At 38.8% G+C, this 15,391-nt stretch overlaps 1 protein-coding gene and 1 long non-coding RNA gene across 9 annotated transcripts in view; one reads left to right on the forward strand and one right to left on the reverse strand.

Moving 5' to 3' along the window:
- Positions 1-15,391, reverse strand: part of SATB1 (SATB homeobox 1) — a 98,006-nt gene that overhangs the window by 82,488 nt on the left and 127 nt on the right. For 2 of the 4 annotated variants that reach the window (XM_033212771.1, XM_033212768.1), the window contains exon 1: positions 8,513-8,716. The exons of 1 other annotated variant lie outside the window; for it this stretch is intronic. The gene's annotated coding sequence lies outside the window, so the exon portion shown is untranslated. Of the gene's footprint in view, positions 1-8,512; positions 8,717-14,538; positions 14,902-15,391 lie in introns of those variants that run through there. One more of the 4 variants, XM_033212767.1, reaches the window with a different exon arrangement.
- The window catches only part of LOC117084223, a 176,083-nt gene continuing 175,598 nt past the window's right edge, over positions 14,907-15,391 (forward strand). The window contains exon 1 of one of the 5 annotated variants that reach the window (XR_004437359.1): positions 14,907-15,378. This is a non-coding gene — a long non-coding RNA (uncharacterized LOC117084223). The remainder of the gene's footprint in view (positions 15,379-15,391) is intronic. The other 4 variants (XR_004437360.1, XR_004437357.1, XR_004437356.1 and 1 more) reach the window with 4 other exon arrangements.

The raw sequence follows: 15,391 nt of genomic DNA on the forward strand, positions 1-15,391 counted from the left end.
GCATGAAATGAGACCTGTATACTGCTAAACACAAATTTAAGAACTTTCTAGACATGTCTGTACTTGAAAGGGTTCTGTAATACATTTTAAATAATGTGTTTACTCCAAAAGCTGCTTTCCATGAACATTTAAATATCTCATAGGTGAAGTTAAAAACCACAGTCATTCCCACCCTTAACCCTGTACCTACATTATATAAGCATAGCTACCCTTAGAAATGGCTCTTTTCCTACTAGAACTGGGAGGGCATCCAGATAACAAATGATGATGCACTGCAGAGAATAATGGCAAAAAGCTTCAAAATGTTGCAGGGGAGTTAAAGGAGTGATGATAATGAACTCTAAATATAGGTTTTAAGGATTTTTTGGTTTTGTTTTCTTCCCCTAAGAAGTTGGGTTTCAGTTTTAGCTAGACTGATAGCGATCAAAAGTTGTTTCCTAATTACTTGGCATAGATGTAAATACAGAGTGGTAATTCATGATACAGTTTTAATAGACCAAGGTCATTATAGTTGAGGGGGAAAAAACCAATGTTTATGTTTGTTTTAGGAGATCTGGAGAGGGAAAATGAGCAGCCATTGCAGCTGGCCTCTGGAAACTGACAGGTTATCTGGGCCTTTTACTCAGAAATAATACTGTTTTATTGGGAACTTTATTGGAAAAAAAATTTTTAGCTACCTTTCCTTCCATGGATGTCAGTATGGATCACTTATTTGACAAGGCACAATGGTAATAATGTCATCAAAACTGGTACCTTTATCTAGACCCAGATCCAAAATCGAGTAAGAAGAAGGAAGCATTCTTGAAATTGCCCTAGAGTCCACAAAGATGCTTCATTTTTTTCCTATAGCTCATGGAGTACCCTTCCTGACCCTTCTCACTTGAGGACCTCATTTCTGCTATCTCCTTTAATGTGCAGCTTGATTTCGCCTTTTCAGGCCGAAGCCTTCTCCAGCTGTTAGTTATTTCCTTCTCCGTGCTCCATCACACTGCCTGTCCTGAATGCAATGTGACATTTCATATCTCTCTATATGTCTGCCTCTCCAAACTGCAAGACTCTAAGCATCTTTAAGGTTTACTTATGTATATATTTCTGGATTCTCTTTGACAATCTTAGGAAGTAAAACCAGGTACTGAGATCACAATCCAGATGTCCAGGCTAAACCCCACTGCAATGAAATCAGAATGGCTGAGGGTGAGGAAAAGATATTCAGTTTTTTAAAGCTCTCAAGGTGATTCTGATGTACAGCCAGGTTTGGCATCTACCAGGTTAGGTGATGTTTTAGAGATAAAGAATCAAATATGCCTGCCAGGACATCTCTGAGGTGGTTTTTTTTTTTTTTTTTTTTTTTTTTTTGAGGCGGAGTCTCGCTCTGTCGCCCGGCTGGAGTGCAGTGACCGGATCTCAGCTCACTGCAAGCTCCGCCTCCCGGGTTCACGCCATTCTCCTGCCTCAGCCTCCCAAGTAGCTGGGACTACAGGCGCCCGCCATCTCGCCCGGCTAGTTTTTTGTATTTTTAGTAGAGACGGGGTTTCACTGTGTTAGCCAGGATGGTCTCGATCTCCTGACCTCGTGATCCGCCCGTCTCGGCCTCCCAAAGTGCTGGGATTACAGGCTTGAGCCACCGCGCCCGGCCTCTGAGGTGGTTTTTAACTCACTCCTGGAGTCACTTGGAAAAGCTAAAGCTGTTGTAGGAACCAGCAGTAGACCAAAATTTGAGAAATGTATGTGTGGGCAAGCTACTTGTTTCAAATTCTAAAAAGGCAATAAAAGTGGGATCAGGAAGCTATTGGATCATTGATTTGGCAAATAAATACATGCTATTTGAGGAACCATAATAAACTAGCATTTGGGCACTTGTTTGAGATTTACTGGGGTGCCAGAAATCCTGTGCAGGTATATGATTTACCATCATAGACATAAGTGACTAACCACAAAATTATACATGGAAGTACAGTTCTCAAACCAGTCTATTATTTACTGGAGCCAGAACCATCCAAGTTTCCTCTAATTCTTTTTTCAATATAACATGATTTTTCTCCCAGACAACTGTTCAACCTTGAGTGGGCTTCTCTTTGAAGGGCTGAAAACTGTTCAACTTATTTCCAGACTGTCACTGCACTTGAACAGAACCAAAGTATTTAGGTTGTCCATGTCAAGGAGCCAACTGCAAAGCATCCTAGGCCTAGCTGCTGTGCCTTTTATATTCTCAGAAAGCTCGAGGTAAAATCCTCCAATATTTAATTCCAGTGAAATCAAACAGCAACTGTTCCCAATCAACTTTTAACCAAGATGTACATATCAACCAAATTTCCTTAGTTGATGTGAATGTTATTTCTAATCTTTCCTAGCTTAATTGGAGGGAGAAAGAATTTGAGGTTACAATGGTCCTGAATCCTTGTCCAGGTCATTTTTGTGGCAATATCAGCCAAAGGCAATATTTGATATTGTACTGCTATGCCCACCACCATAAGGCACTGGACGAGGCATTGTCCATTGGGAAGGAAAGCCACCATCAGCAACAAATGCTTCACACCTGGACAGTAATTAAATACTACTATAACACTTGAGATTTGTTGAAATGAAGGAGAAATTATATTCAGAACTAAAGCACATTGTATTTGGGCTGATAGAAAAAGAGTTGGAAACAAACTGTGGTGATGGTTGCACAACGGTGTGAATGTAATTAATGTCACTGAATTGTACACCTAGAAAGAGTCAAAATGGCATATTTTGTTTTATATATATATTACCACATAAACACTTTCAGAAAAACACAAAAGCAAAACAATATTTCGTGTATGCCTAACATTGGCAGATATATTTCCAGTATTTCCAATATCATGAAAATATCATGCCAAGCCTCAGAGAAACAATGAGCTATATCACATTGAACAATCCCATCCCCACCCCCAATCTTACATTGCTTTGTCCTTACCTGCTAACAGCTACAGTCCAGTCTATGCTACATAATTAATATGACGAATACCTGACCCAAGGATAATTAACATGGATTGGTAATTAGAGACCAAGATCCCACCCACTTTGAGGTTCCTTCAGTGTAAGAAAATCGTTCTCTTTTAAGGTTTTATTCAATACAATATCTTAGCCAAAAAAAGAGAAAGGAGCATAGACAAAAACAAACAAGAGTTCCGTAGGTCCAAAAAATTCTTTTGGAATGTTTTTCAAAACAGTAAAAATTACCTATATGCATGAAATAGATTTTGTCAGTTAAACAGTACTTTGAGTGTCATGCTCATGTATGCAGCACAGCTGCAACTGTAACAATTGTATAAAGTACTAATTTGCAAATTGTCTACATATAAGGACTTTAGATTCTACTTTTTTAATAAAAGAAAATTTTGTTTAAAAAAAGGCTTTCAAATTTAACCGGGTCACTTTTTTAGTGACAGTAATAAGGATGAAAGTATTTCTACATATAATAATTTGAAGTATCTTTTCCTATACTGTTCCACAGTTTTTATATCATCTATTCCTACTGATTTTATATTAAGAACTCTTGTATTGATGGAGTTTTTAATGATTTGGAAATTCGTGTGTAAATCATTTTATTGAAGTTCATATCTATATTTTTCTTATATGCATAATTAAGGAATGCTAATATAGTGAAACCAACTTACAAAGATGTATTTATTATGTATAAAAGCATTAAATAAAATACTAAAAAACAGCTTCACAGTATAGCTATAGTCAAAGCATATCCAGTTACCTATCTTGTAGGTGCCTTTTTCTTTATTAATGAGTTCATTTAAAAATTTATTAGATAACTAGCATGGACTATACATGGACATTTTGAGCCAACATGAATGAAGAAAAAGTTGACAAATAATGCCACAGTAGAACTTTAAAAAAAGAACTAGAGAGCCTTGAGGCTGTTTTTTAATCATTTATTTTTATTTATTTTGCAAAGACTTTTCATTTGTATTATTTAATACATAAATACACTTGGGAGAGAAACAAATAGCACATTATGAAAAATTTTGATGGGAGCCAGCTTTCTGTTTTGAGACTAGACTGCTTTAAAGGTCAATATCCACTATTCTTCTATTACTTCTACAGTTGAAGAAACACTACATATTCACATTATATTTAATAAAAATTAACCTTTTATCTCCTTTGAGGTAACAAGGCTCTCAAAAATAACTTTTTAGTTTGTTTTGCACAAAGGGGTTTTGTCACTAAAAATTTACAACACTGCAACCAAGTGTAAATGTATCTTCAAGGTTGGCATATGCCGGTTTAGGATGTAAAACCAAATCTTGTGGCATTCTCAATAGATTTGAAAAATCCAATTGTTTGGCCAACATCCAAGTATGAATAAGTATATATATATGTATAAAATATACACATAGCATAATATTTTTATATGTACACAGATAATATTTGCCTGTCATACAAGAGAGTATTTCACAATTTAAAACTAGTCTACCACAGTTTTCATCAGAAAGCCTTTAGAACTCACAGTTAGTATAATATCCCTATTATTAAGTAACTCCCAAAAAAAGGAGCATAAATGGCATAGTGGGAAAAGTAGTGGAGAAAAGATAGTGAAACTAGATTTGGGTCTTGCTTCTTACTCTACTCACTAGCTGAGTGATCCTTCATTAGTTAAGCAGGATCAGGTTTTGTATCTATAAAATGAATGGAGAGAGTCTGATAACCTTTAAGACCACATAAAAAATCTCTTTCTTTAATTTAAAAAATTAAGTTCACTTGAAAGAGAAAATACAAATATAAATAAATTTCTCACATGCTATGTTAGATGTTTATCTCTATATAAGAGACAGGTGTCAAACAAACAAATAAAAAAAAAAAAACCGTTAAGGCAAAGAGAAACTTTAACTCACCAGATTCCATCTGTTACATTTGAATTCATGCATAATTGATTATCCATGACTGGTAAATTCTTTTCTCACTAGCCGACCACAATTTTCTACACGTTGTGTATTAAATCACCACTAAAGTAGACTGCATTTCAGAAATGGCATGGGGCAGAATAAGAATATTTTAAATGAAAAATTACATGCCGGTTAGTAATACAGCTGACCTATGTTTAAGGGAGAGAAATTTTAATCATGTGCATATTAAATATTAATAACCTATTCTGTTATTGTTATAATACAGTTAAGTAGGCTTCTCCATGCTTAAAGAAAGAGGGAGAAGTAGGAATGCATAATGGTGCAAAAAGATACAGAGACAGGAGACAGACATAAGGAAAATGTGTCAACAATAAACAAGAGGAAATGAGAAAGAAGGAAAAGATGAAGGTGGAAACTAATCTCTATGTGTCATTATGACTGCCAGAGTACTGGCAAAGAAGCAGCATCCTTTTATTTCAATTTTAATCATTTCTGAATTTTAATACCCGGCTCCTTTTGTAATTCTCCTGGCATTCCCCATATGCCTCCATCCCAGCCAAAACACCAGTGTAAATTAAATGGCAGGCAACCACACCATTGATGTAGCCTCCCCAAAGAACCTACCAGGTGACCAAAAGCAAAAAAGGTAAGTCTACCTTATGTCCCTGAGGACCTCTAGCCAATTAACTGGCTGAATGTTTTCTACTTTTTTTTAATTTTGAAAAGGACAGTAGTTAGGTAATCTACAGATAGAGAATCATTAAAAAAAATAAAGCAAGCCAGTAGTAATACAATAATCAGTGACCATCAGGGCCTGGAAAAATGAGTTTGCTCTCATTGGCACTAAGGAGCATCACATGATTATTTAATTACAGCTCTAATTTTTGTCTCGTGGATGGCAACATATCAACAATTAATAGGGCAAATAGAGGAGACTGTGTTTTTAAAGAGACAGAATGTGCATGATAATGTAATAGGTCACACAGCAGTGCACCACTTAAGAAACTGTCTTTTGTGTAACTAAATAGGACTGTCTCACAAGCAGCCCCACTCATATTTTAAAATGAAAATAAATTTTAAAAGGAAGTGTCTTTTTTAGATAACTTTCATAGAATGCCTAGAACTTTTCAGAATATTTTAGATGCAGCTAACACAACCCTACTGCAATTTCAGAACTAGTTTTAAGGAATGGAGTAAAATATTCATATATAAACACCCCAAATCTTAGAATACTTTTCAAACAATGTATTTAAGCTGCAATGAAAAATATCTCTTTATGCAATCATTACAGTAGCATTTATTCAGTGGGAGCTTGAGAAAGGTGGATCAGCCTTGAGGCACTAGTCCATAGGATTTTTGCTTCTGGAATATCAGAAGGATGGCTACTTGGTGGCTCAAATTGCAAGGAATTCAGGGGAGTGCTCCATTTGACTCCAGTATTGTTTGTTACCACAACCAAACCCCAAAGAATGAAGCTGAGCAGGGATACTTAACCTAATACTGAAGGTCAGACAATGAGGATAGAACAGAGACCCAGGTGCTACCAAAAAAAAAAAAAAAAAAAATCATCCAATTATCCAGAAAATGAGGCATATGCAGACTAAGTGTTCAGAGAACCCCAGTAAAAACAGAAAATTAGAAAGAAAAGTCTCTTCGCCAATAAATCTTTATCGGCACAAGCTACATTTTATATTTTATTTTTAATTTAGCAATTCTTTAATGAGTGCTCAATATGTACAAGGCACAGAATGCTAACTATGAACTTTCTATTTTATATAACACAGACGTACCTTATTACTTACTTTTTGTAGTTTAATACTTACAGAAATATATAGCAGCTTCTACAAACTTCAAAAAGTGGGAATACTAGTGCGTTTTTAAGAGGCATATTACGAGGTTACGAGATCTACAAATTCAAATCAACCAAGATAATTCAAATAGTTAACCAATTTGATAGAATTGTCTAAGTAAGGCTAAGTCTAGCTTTAAATCCCTCTAGTTTCAGTCACCCATTGTTTTGTCATGCCGGAAGCCATAGTGAAAATCCAGGTTTGAGATTTAGACAATGAAATAATCTTAGAACTACCTCTGTGATTGACTGCTGAAATGTATGTAAAACATTAGATTATATAGAGTTGGAAGTAATCACAATTTGGCTAAAGAAAAAGTGATTAAAATTATAACACAAAAAGAAGTATTAAGAGGAGCAAAATCAATTGAATAAGCTTTTAATGGATTATGTTGGCCAAAGTCATCAAAAAACCAGAAAACATGGGTATCTCAAAATACAATTTGGAAAAACTAAAACCACTGAGGGGCAATAATTTCTAATGACACTGGCAAAAACTATCAGGTCAACACTATAGAAAGAAAAAAAAAGGAGAAAAATTTTATAACCCAGTGAAAAGTTTTAAAATTAAGTTGCTTTAATAGAAAACCTTTCATAATTCTGAACCAAAACCCTGAGTCATACATTCTAAAAGAATTTTTTTAAAGAATCAAGCAAGCAGCCGCTTGTATGTTAAGGGTATACATCATTCTTTTTTAACATGGTTGTTAATATATAGTTAACATGCCTCAGAAAAGGCTGTAATTAACTGTCTACTCCTCTAATAACACTAATAAGCATACAGTATTATTAAAATACAGTGATTTTATACAAGCTGTCATTGTTAAACTTTTAAGATAATGTACTAAATTGTTTCTGAGTCCTCTTAAACCACCCAAAGGGAAATGGAACTCTAAGAAAATTTTTAAAACGTAGTTATTAAAATATTGTTTTTTCCTCTCACAGTCTAGAGATAACTGTCTACCATTAAACAGAACATCTATCCAAGTATCATTTCAGTTGGTGAAAATACAATGGGAAGCATTTGGATTATTTTACAAATTCTATAGATTTTTTTAAAAATTAAAACTGTATGCATTTTAATTTAGTACTTTATTCACTGATAAAATATTTTCTGGGGGAAAGAAAGGCTTGCTATATCAAGAATCACATAGCCCTGTTGTTAGTCCCCAATGATTTCCATTGTCTGTTTCACTGGAACAGGAAAACTCAGTTGCATTCAATATCAAACAGCTAATTATGGATATGCTATATTCAAGACTATCTCCATTTCAAAGATATCTGCATACACTAGGTTCTATTTTATTTACAATAATTATTACAATAAAATATTTATAACATAAAACCTCTTTTGCCTTAAAGTCCTTAACATTATAAACATTAAAAGGCCAAATTGTCACTTACATGCTCTTAATGGCATATCAGGAACCACTGAATAAGACTATAGAGGAATCTCTAGCAATCAACTCTACTACATGCCTAGCTTCCAGGAAAACTGAATCTAAAGAATTGCCCCCTCACACAGATTACTGACTACCTTTTCTTTAAATATTTCAAGAAGGTCTAATAATTCTCCCTGGGAACTTGCTACTACATCTCACCACCCAAAAAAGAATGCCCACTGAAGAATTTTTCTTAGTATCTGGCCCCAAATTTTCTAGAGCTGAGAAAAAGCAACATCCCAACAGAAAGCCCTCCCCCGAACACTCAATGCCTATCTGTCACTGTGGCTGGAGTCCTGATTCTCCATATGTAACATTATAGTAACTTTTCTGGCACTTACCCTCCAAATATCAGAAGCTGTTCTCCGAATCTAGCCCTACAGGAGATGTCTGAAAAAGTAGTCTTTGATGAGGTGACAATGATGAAGTTTTCTCTGGCACTGCTAGCAAGGCAGAAACATCCCCAAATGAGGTGGTTACCAGTTGCCTGTGAAGCAGCTGGACCATTACTGCAGTTCTGAGGGTGCGTCACAAATCAGGTCATAGCTCTGGGTAGAGTCCACCCACTTCACCCAGTATAACGCCCTCTACTTCCTGCACACCTGGGGGGGAAGGGGTGCAGAGGAGGGGGGGCCAGCTCAAGTTCACATAGGTACTAGTAAAGGCACAGCCAGGTACAGTCTGACATCTGCTTCTTCTGCAAGCATTTCAGCCTCATCTGGGGACGTGCACCCCTAGGTATTCAAAAATGTGTGCAACAATAAGCAGGCTCTAAAATGAGTGATGAGTGTAATAAAATATTGCACAGTTAAATGTTTTATCCAGCAAAATCTTTCCTCCACTGGAAACTGAACCAACTCTTAATTTTTGATTACAAGCCACTTCTCTACCAAATGTCAAATAACTGGACTGAATAAATTTCAGCAGAAACCAGGGACATAAATCCTGAGGTACCAGTTAACTAATTTTCATCTCTTGCAACTAAACTACATCACCACATAAACTGAATTACATCCTTGAAATTCCATTGAAAGAGGTTATTAGAATTTCGATTATGAACTTTCAAACTGCAACAACTGTAAAAGTGATACAAAATAACTTGAAAGCATAAAAATAGGTCAATATGTTGGAGAAATGCTACACTACTAAATCTCACCCTGAATAGATATACACACAATCTGTATCTATTTACTCTGAAATATCTAATCTCAAAAAAGACTTAAAAAAATAAACAGCAAAAGGTACCATTGGCATAAGTTCAAAAGTATGAAATAATGTGTGTTAATGTGTTGATCACACTCTATGAAGACATCAAGTTTAAATAGACTTACCATTGAGAACATCATTTAGGAACGATATATAAATTACTATAGTAGATACTTTTTCTTCGGTATAGTGGAGAAGAATCTTCTGTAACAGATTTGATTTATACGTTGTATTAAGACTATATTCTACCCTGATGTCAGTGGAATATGTGATTAGGTATTGATAATTGTGTATAGACAGTTAAGTGTAACCGCTTCTTAGATAATTTAAGTGAAAATAAGCCTTTTCTCAAATTAATTGTGAGTTCTGGAATTCAACTTTAACAGTATTTTGATGTTTCAAAGGGGTCTTGAAAGAGAAAGGATTTTTAACTTAAAAGAAAACAACAAATACATTTAGTATTATAACAAGGTAGAAATCGCCCTTATTTTAAGGATGGCAGATAAACAAGAAGTCAAATGAAGGAGGTAAGACTGTTTTCAGAGAAAAGCTCAGAGAGTCAATCAATAAATCAATCAATGAGCCCCACTTTGTATTCATATTTTCAGAACTCCATTAAAAACTCAAACATTCCATGTAAGACTTGGAAGAGGAGACATTTTATTGAAGTTATTATCTGAGGAATCAAATAGTTTAATCTTTTTGGAACTTTGTAGAAAGTTAATTTAGCAAAACACATTTGAATGTGTTTGAACATATTTATCCTGAGGTTGCTTTAAGATAACTATTTTAAGTGGCATGCAGATTCTTTTGGGGTTTTGATGTTATAGTTGAGGTATGCAAAGTAAAAGTGCATAACATTTCTTTCAACTGGTCCTCACGTGACAGAAATGAGAAGATGAAATTACTTGTCTTTAAAGTTTTGCCATAGGGAAATAAGAAAAACTCCTCTCGACCCCTATCCCCAACTAGGAAGAGTCTGAAGCCCTGGATTATAGCATAGGTAGATATTAAAATGGAGACAGAGCCGTTATTTAGTGGTGACAGGAATATAAATACGTGCACTAACCTATAAACTGGTATTTACTTCAGGAAGGTAAGTAATATTTTTCCTCTGATTGCTGCACTGTCAGTTTAATGCAGCGTAAATAAACAGTAGGTGCCTGCTAGCTCGAAGTAGGAAGTGTTCATTCCACACGAGGAACAGATTACTGAAGCCTGATGCTCATCATGCTGAAACATAACTTTCATTTTACCAGAAAATATACCCTACTGTGGATGATTTTTCGTGCCTGATCTATTAATTAACTTAACTCTGTTCTGTCAAAATGTAAACCAATTTGTAAAAATCATCACAGAGTTTTAGAGTTTGAAAACCAAATCAATTTGAAAAGCAAGAGTAATGACTGTTCTGTAATCTGATCACAAATGCTAAAAATGAATACTTAATATAATAAGCACAAACCATACAAAACCGAAAAAGACAGAAAACATTTTGAAATATCATAGAACTTAATCTGAGTTATCTGATTTACTCGAGGTAGTCCCCATTTGTTAATTAAAAGCACCTGGCACCTTTAATCTTTTGCAACCTTGTGCCACTTTAGTCTTTTCAATATGTATGCTTATTCTGCTCTCTGAAATATCTGAAGATAAACCATTCATAAAAATCAAACCCCATTCCTTAATTCCAATAGAAATATTGCTGAACTCTCCTGAGAGAAGCGGCAAGTTTGAAGATCAAATGATGATACCCTTCCTAACAGCATTCATGTAAAACATGTTTTTTCTATTTTATGTATGCCATAAAGCTATGACAGTATATAGCAACTAATTTTCTTTTTATATATGAGTACTGAGCAAAATACTTCGTGGCATCATTTAAAATAAGAACCTATCTTATCTAAAAAGTGTAAAAGGCAATTTGGGGAGGTTTCTATTTATAACATGAACAGAATTCTGATAATCAATATATTGAAAAGGAAAAAGGGATTAAAAAACATTTTTGCATTCAACTACATCATCTAGAAATAGTCTGAAGATTGCTTTAGTCATATGCATTTATTTTATATGCTTCATCAATTCCAAGTACTAATATATTAATTACAGTCATCCAAGACAACATGTATGGAAGAAACGATGTGTGTAAAGGGTATATCTATGTATAGTACTTTTGGAAATTTACAGAGCAGATGAAAACCCACTAGAGTGCTTTATAGTGTCCCTGCTGTATATCCATGTTGTGTTTAGCTTAATAGTGTTTGTAACCAAAATATTTTTACAATAATGAGGAACAGGTGCCTGTCACCTGACCTTTTAGGCCTAATTTACAATCCACAACCTGTCATATGAAAAAGAACTGAAAATTCTCCTCCAGATATTTTAGTCTTTACTAAGTTAATGCAGTATTTCTTTACCATCACTCAGCATATCATGTCTTATTTAATCACAAGTTCATATAGCTGGCAACAGATTTCTTTGCAGAAATAAACCAATATTCATTTTGTTGTCGTCCTTAAGATGCTGGGAGACAAAAGAACTACTTTTGTAGATTATTGACCAAAGAATATATTAATTTCTTACAAATCTGAACAAAAAACATTCCTTTTGAATACTTTGACATACAAAGAACTATTATTTATTACATATTTCAGCTTGTGGGAAAGTGAGGAATGCATTGATTCTGGAAATAACTATTCAGACTTTTGGAAGTTATTTAGGTCTTCTCTCTCTTTTTTCTCACCCCATCCTGCCCTCCTACCAAATTTTAAGGAGCTAGTACTTTAGGAGGGAAATCCCTATTTCTTCTTTTTTCATACATCATTTATATTCATTATTCAGAAAGAAATACAAAATTGGATCATGATTTTATTTCCCTTGTATAATGTTAGATGTAGTATTATCCAAATTTGACAATGCCTTGTATTTTATAGCTACTGTTTACATATTATGTATTGCATATGACTGAACAACTCTACATTTAAAATACTGTTTTCATTAGAAAAAAATGAGTAAGTGTCAAATGAAGATGAAGAATAAGCATATTTGGTATATTTATAAAATGCATAGTCATTTAAAATGTGTATAAATAGAATAAACAGTTTGCTACTGTTACATTTAATATAGTATACACATTGTCTACAGTGTATTTAATAATGTGCTTAACCAAGTTAATTAAAGTATTTATGTCTGGTGATTGTGTTAAACACTTGGAGAGGTAGTGAAAGATACAGCCAGTTACTTCTGCTAACTAAAGTTGAAATTATGCACTTATTATAACCTTTTCTAACAATGTGAGAAAAACAGAGTAAATATATTAAATTTGTTTCACAACAGATGCTTAGGTTGTTAATATTTAAGATGCCTATTCATGCTATTCCTGTCTGCACATTTGTCAAAAATGTAAGCTTGAATGCTAATGTTTGCCAGCAGACTGGAGCAGCCAGTATATGAATGTACTACTGTTCTACGAAAATAATATGCAATAGAAATAAAGGACTACTGCTAAATCATAGCACTAGTACCATACAGGAGATGAGAGGTTCTTAGAGCAAACACCTCAACCTTGGTTTTCTTCAGACTTAAAGCATGGGTTTTTGTTTTTGATTTTTGCAGCTACGTTTGACCACAGAATAAATCTCACATTACTGACATCTCAGAAAAATCCACTTTAGATAGAGTGTAAATTTCAACTAAGTTTCAACGGGATGAGTTACTCTGTCAGCAGTACAAACACCGTAAATATCAGAGATTGCTTAGGACAAAACCTGACACCGAGTGGTCACATTTTACTCCTTACCCTACACCCTCCCCCTTGAGAAAGTCAGGTCCCCTGGCCTCCAAGTATGCAAACATGGAACCCCAGTCAGTCAGAGCAGTAAGGTTCTCTGGGGGAATAGGGCATCTTTCTGTTTTCCCTGTCTCTTTTATAACCATGTGGAGTCCAAGTCTTAGAACATTTGCTTGTAAGTCCGGAATGCCGCTGAGAAAGTTCACCAAGGAAGGGCGCAGAGGTCAAAGCTGCCAACCAGGACACTTTGAGAGAGGACCCTGTGGTTGACATTTGTTAGTGAAATTTGCAACACCCCAGTGGAGGCCAAGGCCAAAACCTTCAAGGAGATCCCTATGCCCCTTTCTCCTGTTGGTCTTCTGAGGTCATCCCAAGAGGAACCTGTGTTTCCCCGGTACGCACGTGGCACTCCCCAGACCTGCCACCTGCCTGCTTCGTCCTTCTCGTCGTGGTTTCCCAAACCCCAGTTCTGCCGCCCCAGGAGCCTTGGCACTGGAGCAATAGGAAAAGGCCACCGCGCTCGGGTCTGGAGAGCAGGAGGGAGACACGGTGTGGACTCCGAGGCTGCACCTGTGATGTCCCGGCCCCAGCTAAGAGGATGGCCCTTTCTTCTGCCTCTTGCCCAACTCCAAACCCACATATCACACCAGCAGCCTCTCCCGGACCAGCCTCGCTACAGCCAGCGAGGGCTTGAAATGGGGAGTGCCGCCGCTTTCAAACTCCGGGCTCCAACTTGAGCGCCCCGGCGCCCAAGTAGCTCCCGGGATGCAGAAGTTGCCACAAACTTCCCAGGCCCCTCTTCGCCGATGCTTACAATCAGTCGCGCCGGCAGGGAGCGGAGGGAGGCGGAGATGGACCGGGAAAGGATGCTGAGCAGACTCGCGATCCGGCGGGGGAACATTACCACTCCCGCAGCCCACTCCTCCAGGCACCTTACTGCCCGCCCGGCTCCAGAACGCACAGAGAGGCTCCCCCTTTCCCCATTTGCTTCCTTCGGTCTTTTCCACTCCCCTTTCCTCTTCTAAAACGGGCCATACCGGTGACCTGAAGGAGTTTGTTCAGCCAGGGTCTGTTGGGCAGGTGTGGTGATGTGTCCACACCCAGACAGAGAACGAATGGCATCTTCAAGTCCCTTATCCCAATCGCTCTCCCCTACTTTACCAGCGCACCCCTCTGAGGTCCGACTGCGTGAGAAAAGGGACTCAGAAGACCCTTGAAGCCCTGCGCCCACGAGAGGGGAGCCCAGCCGCCCCAACAGGGGACGCGGGGTGGGTGCTACAGAGAAGTTTGGTTTGATTCCGGAAAAAGAGAGACAAAGATAAAACAGTAAGAGTAGCAAGGGGAAAAGGGAGGCAAAAGAGCAGAACTCACTCAGGCATGGACGTTGGGGGCGGCGGTGGCTGTCGAGTGCGGGCCTGAAACCAGGAACGGCTCCCCGGGCGGGCGCGCCGGCGTCGGACTTCCGAGGCGGCGGCTTCTGCCTCTCCTGCCGCCGCCGCCGCCGCCGGAGCTGCGGCTGCCGCGGAAGTTAATTGCAACTTGACTTCAAGTTGTCCTCTTTCCCCATCCGAAGTGGGCGTTTAAAGGGGAGAGCGAGGCGAGAAGCGAGCGAGCGAGCGCGCGGGGCCAAGGGAAGGAAGAGAAGGAGGGGGAGGGAGGAGATGTTAACGGGCGGGGTGGGGGGGAAGAAGGGGGAGGGGGCGGCGGCGGGGGCGGGAGGGGGAAGGGGCCGGCGGGAGCTGCTCTCGGCTCGGCGGTCGCGGCGCCCGCAGTCTGGAGGCGCACCGGAGCGGCCGGAGCGCCCCCCGCGGGAGCCCGCAGCCACCCGGGACGCGCATCCAGCCGTGGCGCTTCGGGCCGGGCACGCTGCGCCCGGGGGCTCGGCAGACCCCGCGCAGCCGCCGCTTCGGAGCTTGTGCGGCGCGGGCTGGCCAGCGGGGCGGCCAGGGCCCGGCCCGCCTCTCTAGCGCCCGCCCGGCTTCTCCCCCTGGCGGTGGGAGCCTCGGCGGCCGCTGGCTACACTAGGCGCACTGAAGCCCGAGCCGAGCCGAGCCCGAGCCGCCGCCGCCGCCGCCGCCGCTGCGCGCGGCTCCTGGGCTCCCTCCCAGCGCGCCGGCCGGGGTGTGGGGGGCGGCGGGCCGGAGGGGCGAGGGCGGGCGAGGGGGCGCGCACGGGGGTTGGCGCGGAAGACAGGACCCTCAGCCTCGAGGGGTAAGTGTGGGCG

Source organism: Trachypithecus francoisi, unplaced genomic scaffold, assembly GCF_009764315.1.
Source record: "Trachypithecus francoisi isolate TF-2019V2 unplaced genomic scaffold, Tfra_2.0 Lachesis_group0, whole genome shotgun sequence".
Taxonomy (NCBI): Eukaryota; Metazoa; Chordata; class Mammalia; order Primates; family Cercopithecidae; genus Trachypithecus; species Trachypithecus francoisi.